At 48.2% G+C, this 7500-nt stretch overlaps 1 protein-coding gene across 1 annotated transcript in view; it reads left to right on the plus strand.

The window, feature by feature from the left end:
- The window catches only part of WNT11 (Wnt family member 11), a 378109-nt gene that overhangs the window by 369327 nt on the left and 1282 nt on the right, over positions 1–7500 (plus strand). The window lies entirely within an intron of this gene.

Consider the following 7500-nt stretch of genomic DNA (forward strand, 5'->3'; position numbering starts at 1 on the left):
AAAAAGAAAACGTAGACTCCTTATAGAAGGCACTAGTAGACATTCCTCTTTACTCAAAAACAAAGAATACAGAAACATCAATGGTCTGTGCAGCTGCTTACAGACAATGCATGCACAGTACATATTGTACATGCCTCAGACTAGCAGGAGATGGCAAAAGAACACTAAAGTCCACGTATACAATCATATTATTTATTTTCCTGGATTCTGACACCACTGAGGTTTAAAACACTGAAATGAATTAGCCAGCTCATTCTTTCAACACAGATTTCTGTACCTGTTTCCACGCAGGTCTGATAATGCTAAGATAAGCATTTCACATAAGTAGTTTCTTTCTGGTTTTGCTGACATCATTACATGCTGCACTCTGTTAGGTCCACATCAACCAAAGAAGGGCCTTTATTGGTTGGAACTGTTCAAACCAGCTTCTAAGCAGTGGAAGTGCCTTTAAGTAGCTGTTTCTCTTTTTCCTAACCTTTCTAGCAGGAAATCATTCTTTTAAAGGTCCTCCATTTGTATCCCTGTCCTTTTAAGTACATTTTAGAAGGCATAATTTGGATTGGGACTACTCATGCTCAGATATTGTGGAGGACTGTGACAGCAAGAGGGCTCCATAGTAAAAACTGTGTGGAAGACCTGTAGATTTATTTTTGTTGTTTTTAATATTTATGTATTTATTTATTTATTTATTTGGTTTGCGTAAAAGTGCCCTGTGAAGGACAGCTATAGCTGAAAGACCAGTTAGAGTGGACAGACATATAAAATAATCTTTAGAGATTATAAAACATCCAGACTGCCATTGTCTAAGGCTGGAAGAGTTAATGGGCAAACCTCAGGTGATTTTAGTTTATTCTACTGCACACTATAAGAAGCACCAGATAACTTTACAGATTTTGCAGCCAAACACAAACATCCAAAAAATACAAATGATATTAAAAAAAATCATACACGTTAAAAAACAGCTAAAAATGTATTTAATAAAGCAGTAATAGTGATGCAGTTTTTATATCCTATAGCAACGTACTGCATTCACAGGTACCACTATTACTTTTTTTATTAATACCCTCATGCCATACTATAGTGTTGCTTTACTAAATGTTTTTTCCCTTTTAGATGTAGCCTGCTTCCTGTTAGCATTATATAAGCATTGACTATTCTCTGAATACTTAAACTACCTATATCATTATTGTGCTAAACACCTTAGTTTACTTTCCTTGTACGTGTGGTATTAACTTCTACTGTCCCCTGTACTTTATCCTTCCTGCCTACAATTGCCATTATGTCCCACACATTTTAATCTTAAATAATAGCTCTTCTCATCAACTATATTACTTTTTCATGTACTAACTTCTTTGTTGTATTATGCAACAATGATGTTCCTGTACTGCATGCAATTACCTTCTAATCTCATCCTGGGATCCTGCATATACCTATATTGTATTATTATGGGTTTATATCACATGATCCAAAATGTGATAACATCGAATGCAAGAACATCAAACTGGTAATCGCGAAAACCCAAAACTCCGAAAGCTGAGAACAGCAATTTTTCCCTGGGGTGTCACAGTGACAGCAGGTAGTGTTGTCACCTCACATCAGGGTGTCACAGTGGTACAACAGGTAGTGTTGCCATCTCACAGCAGGGTGACACAGTGGGTAGTGTTGTCACCTCACAGCAGGGTGGCACAGTGACAGCAGGTAATGTTGTCAGCTCACAGCAAGGTGTCACAGTGACACAGCAGGTAGTGTCAGCTCACTGCAGGGTGTCACAGTGACACAGCAGGTAGCATTGTCACCTCACAGCAGGGTTTTACAGTCACACAGCAGGTAGTGTCCTCTAACAGCAGGGTGGCACATTGACACAGAAGGTAGTGTCACCTCACAGCAGGGTGTCACAGTGCCACAGTAAGTAGTGTTGTCACCATACAGCAGGATGCCACAGTGACACAGCAGGTAGTGTTGTCACCTCATAGCATGATATCACAGTGACACAGCAGGTAGTGTTGTCACCTCACAGCAGGATGTCACAGTGACACATCAAGCAGTGTTGTCACCTCACAGCAGGGCATCACAATGATACAGCAGGTAGTGTTGTTACCTCACAGCAGGATGTCACATTGACAGCAGGTAGTGTTGTCAGGTCACAGCAGTGTGTCACAGTGACACAGCAGGTAGTGTTACCTCACAGAAGGGTCTCAACCTATAGCTGCTAGATCAAGGGCCTAGGGAACTAACCAAAGGGGTGGTGAATACTGCACAATGTGGCTGGGCTAATATATGCCTTTGGGCAGATAGCCCAGTACCTACCTATGAACCTATGAACAGTTACACAGCAGGTAGTTTTGTCACCCCTAAGCAGGATGTCACAGTGACAGCAGGTAGTGTTGTCATCACATAACAGGGTGACACAGTGACACAGCAGATAGTGTTGTCACCTCACAGCAGGATGTCACAGTGACAGTGGGTAGTGTTGTCAGCTCACAACAGGATGTCACAGTGGCACAGCAGGTAGTATCAGCTCACAGCAGGGTTGCACAGTGAGTATGGTCAACTCACAGCAGGGTGTTGCAGTGACACAGCAGATAGAGTTGTCACTTCACATCAAGGTGCAACAGTGGCCCACAGCAGGTAGTGTTATCACCTCTCAGTGGGGTGTCACAGTGACAGCAGGTAGTGCTGTCACCTCACACCAGGGTGTCACAGTGGCACAACAGGTAGTGTTGCCATCTCACAGCAGGGTGACACAGTGAGTAGTGTTGTCACCTCACAGCAGGGTGGCACAGTGACAGCAGGTAATGTCAGCTCACAACAGGGTGTCACTGTGGCACAGCAGGTACTGTTGTCATCACAGAGCAGGGTGTCACAGTGATATAGTGGGGAGTGTTGTCTCCTCACAGCAGGGTGTTACAGTGACACAGCAGGTAGTGTTGTCACCTCACAGCAGGGTGTTCCAGTGACACAGCAGGTACTGTCCTCTAACAACAGGGTGGCACAGTGACACAGCAGGTAGTGTCACCTCACAGCAGGGTGTCACAGTGACAGAGCAGGTAGTGTTGTCACCTGACAGCAGGATGGCAGAGTGGCACATCAGGTAGTGTTGTCACATCACAGCAAGGTGACAATGACACAGCAGATAGTGTCACCTCACAGCAGGATGGCACAATGACACAGCAGGCAATGTCACCAGACAGCAGGGTAGCACAGTGACACTGCAGGTAGTGTCACCTCACAGCAGGGTGTCAAAGTGACACAGCAGGTAGTGTTGTCACCTCACAACAGGGTGTCACAGTGGCACAGCATGTAGTTTGTCACCTCACATGAGGGTGTCACAGTGACACAGCAGGTAGTGTTATCATCTTACAGCAGGGTGTCACAGTGGGACAGCAGATAGTGTTGTCACCTAAAAGTTGGGTGCCAGAGTGGGACAGCAGATAGTGTTGTTCTCTCACAGCAGGGTGTCACAGTGGCACAGCAGATAGTGTTGTCAACTCACAACAGGGTGTCACAGTGACATAGCAGGTAGTGTTGTCACCTCACAGCAGGGTGGCATAGTGTCACACTAGGTAGTGTCACTTCACAACAGGGAGGCACAGAGGATAGTGTTGTCACCTCACAGCAGGATGACACAGTGAGACAGCGTGTAATGTTGCCACCTCACAGCAGGGTGTCACAGTGGCACAGGAGGTAGTGTTGTCACCTCACAGCAGGGTGTCACAGTGGCACAGCTGGTAGTGTCATCACACAGGAATGCATCAGAGTGGCACAGTGGGTATTGTTGTCACCTAACAGCAGGGTGTCACAGTGGTGTAGTGGGTGGTGTCAACTCACAACATAGGATTACAGTGGCACAGGAGGTAATGTCAGCGCACAGCAGGGTGGCACAGTGGCACAGCAGGTAGTTTTGTCAGCACACAGCAGCGTGGCACAGTGGCAGAGCAGGTAGTGTTGCCTCACAGCATGGTAGTGCACTGACACAGCAGGTAGTCTTGTCAACTCACAACAGGATAGTACAGTGGCACAGCAAGTAATGTCACCTCACAGCAGGGTGGCACAATGACACAGCAGGTAGGGTAATCTCACAGAAGGGTGTCTCTGTGACACAGTGGGTAATGTCACCTCACAGCAGGGTGTCACAGTGGCACCACAGATAGTGTTGTCACCTCATAGCAGGATGGTACAGTGGCACAGGTGGTAGTGTTGTCACCACACAGGACAGTGGTACAGTGGCATAGCAGGCAGTGTTGTCACCTCACAGCAGGATGTCAAAGTAACACAGCAGGTAGTGTCACCTCACAGCAGGGTGGCACAGTGGGTAGTGGTGTTACCTCATGGCAGGGTGGCACAGTGGCACAGCAGGTAGTGTTGTCATCAGGTAGCATGGTGGCATAGAGGCACAGGGGGTAGTGTCACCTCACAGCAGGGTGTCATAGTGACACAGCAGGTAGTGTCACCTCACAGCAGTGTGGCACAGAGGCACAACAGGCAGTATTGCCATCTCACAGCAGAGTGGCACAGTGGCACAGCAGGTAGTGTTGTAATCTCACAGCAGGGTGGCACAGTGACACAGCAGGTAGTGTCAACTCACAGCAGGGTGGCACAGTGGCATAGCAGGTAATGTTGTCACCACATAGCAGGTTTACACAGTGGCACAGGGGGTAGTGTGGATTTACAACAGGTTATCTCAGTAGCACAGCAGGTAGTGTTGTCATCTCACAGCAGGGTGTCACAGTGACACAGTGGGTAGTATTGTCATCTCACAGTAGGGTGGCACAGTGGCACAGCAAGTAGTGTTACCTCACAACAGGATACCACAGTGGCACAGTGGTTAGTAGTGTCACCTCACAGCAGGATGACACAGTGGCAGAACAGGTAGTGTTGTCACCACATAGCAGGGTGGCACAGTGGCACAGGGGGTAGTGTCAACTCACAGCAGGGTGTCACAGTGACAAAGCAGGTAGTGTTGTCACCTCACAGCAAGGTGGCAGAGAGGCACAGCAGGCAGTGTTGCTATCTCACAGCAGGGTGGCACAGTGGCACAGCAGGTAGTGTTGTCACCTCACAGCAGGGTGTCACAGTGACACAGTGGGTAGTGTTGTCATCTCACAACAAGGCAGTACAGTGACACAGCAGGTAGTGTCAAATCACATCAGGGTGGCACAGTGGCACAGCAGGTAGGGTTGTCAGCATGTAGCATGGTGGCATAGAGGCACAGGGGGTAAGGCCACCTCACAGCAGGGTATCATAGTGACACAGCAGGTAGTGTCATCTCACAGCAGTGTGACACAGAGGCACAAAAGGCAGTATTGCCATCTCACAGCAGAGTGCCACAGTGGCACCGCAGCTAGTGTTTTAATCTCACAGCAGGGTGGCACATTGGCACAGCAGGTAGTGTTGTCACCTCACAGCAGGGGGTCACAGTGGCACAGCAGGTAGTGTTGTCATCTCACAGCAGGGTGGCACAGTGGCATAACAGGTAGTGTTGTCACCACATAGAAGGGTTACACAGTGGCACAGTGGGTAGTGTCATCTCACAGCAGGGTGTCACAGTGGCACAGTGGGTAGTGTTGTCATCTTACATTAGGGTGGCACAGCAAGTAGTGTCACCTCACAGCAGGATACCACAGTGACACTGTGGTTAGTGATACCACCTTACAGCAGGGTGGCAAAGTGGCACAGCAGGTAGTATTGTCACCACATAGCAGGGTGGCACAGTGGCACAGGGGTAGGGTCACCTCACACCAGGGTGTCACATTGACAGAGCAGGTAGTGTTGTCACCTCACAGCAAGGTGGCAGAGAGGCACAGCAGGCAGTGTTGCCATCTCACAGCAGGGTGGCACAGTGACACAGCAGGTAGTGTTGTCACCTCACAGCAGGGTGTCACAGTGGCACAGTGGGTAATGTTGTGATCCCACAACATGGCAGTACAGTGGCACAGCAGATAGTGTCATCTCACATCAGGGTGGCACAGTGGCACAGCAGGTACTGTTGTCACCATGTAGCAGGGTGGCACAGTAGCACAAGGAGTAGTGTTGCTTTACATCAGGTTGTCTCAGTGGCACAGCAGGTAGTGTTGCCAGCTCACAGCAGGGTGTCACAGTGGCACCACAGGTAGTGTTGTCACCTCACAGCAGAGTGGCACAGTGTGTAGTGTTGTCATCTCACAGAAGGGTGGTACAGTGCCACAGCAGATAGTGTCACATCAGATTAGGGTGGCACAGTGGCACAGTGGGTAGTGGTGTCATCCCACAGCAGGGTGGCACAGTGACAGCAGGTAGTATCACTTCACAGCAGGGTGGCACAGTGGTATAGTGGATATTGATGTCAGCTCACAGCAGGGTTTCACAGTGGCACAGAAGGTAGTGTCACCTCACAGCAGGGAGTCACAGTGACACAGCAGGTAGTGTTGTCACTTCACAGCAGAGTGTCACAGTGCCACAGCAGGTAGTGTTGTCACCTCACAGCAGGATGTCACAGTGAAACAGCAGGTCATATCACCTCTCAGCAGGCTGTCACAGTGGCACAGCAGGTAGTATTGCCACCTCAGATCAAGGTGGCACAGTGGCACAGCAGGTAGTGTTGTCACCTAACAGCAGGGTGTCACAGTGGCACAGCAGGTAGTGATGTCACCTCACAGCAGGATGACACAGTCACACAGCAGGTAGTGTTTTCACCTCACAGCAAGGTGTCACAGTGACACAGTGGGTAGTGTTGTCACCCCATAGCAGGGCGTCACAGTGACACAGCAGGTAATGTCACCTCACAGCAGGGTGGCACACTATCATAGCAGGTAATGTAGTCAACTCACAGCAGGGCATCAGAGTGGTGCAGTGGGTAGTGCTGTCACCTCACAGCAAGATGTTCTTCATTTCAGTTTTCATCTGAGGTGCATTCTGTGTGGAGTCTGCACGTCATCCTTGTGTTCACTTTGCTTTCCCCTGGGTGCTCTGATTTCCTCCCACATTCCAAAGACATGCAGTAGGTTGATTAGACTTTCCAAACTGCCTGTAGGTGTGAGTGTGCATGTGTGTGTGTTGTATGGAAGAACAACCAAGGCAGGGCTACCCACCTGGTGGTATGAACTTTGGTCTAGGTGATCCCATGTACAAAAAAAAAAATAGAAAAAGGGATTGTGGATGGATGGATGACTAGTCAGTGACATTTGTGCAAACAAATCAAATAAAATGTAGGAACTTTAACAAAACTCTTCTAATGAAAGTCCTAGAATCTTTTTGCAATAAGAATAAACAGTGAGAAAGGCATAGAAATAGCATTTATTTGCAGATTTGAAACACATGCATTGTATGGACTTTGATACTTAACTACAGAGTTCATACATTATTATATAGCCTGATACGTGTTGTCGTTGTTCTTCTTCTTTCGGCTTTTCCTGGTTAGGGGTCGCCACAACGGAACTCTGGTCCGCTAATGATTGGCAGTAGATTTTTTGTGGGTGCCGAGGTGCCAGCTTGACGCCCAACCTTCAACGAAGGCACGCCCAT

This window comes from Protopterus annectens, chromosome 5.part1 (genome assembly GCF_019279795.1).
Source record: "Protopterus annectens isolate FY-2018-M chromosome 5.part1, PAN1.0, whole genome shotgun sequence".
Lineage (NCBI taxonomy): Eukaryota > Metazoa > Chordata > Ceratodontiformes > Protopteridae > Protopterus > Protopterus annectens.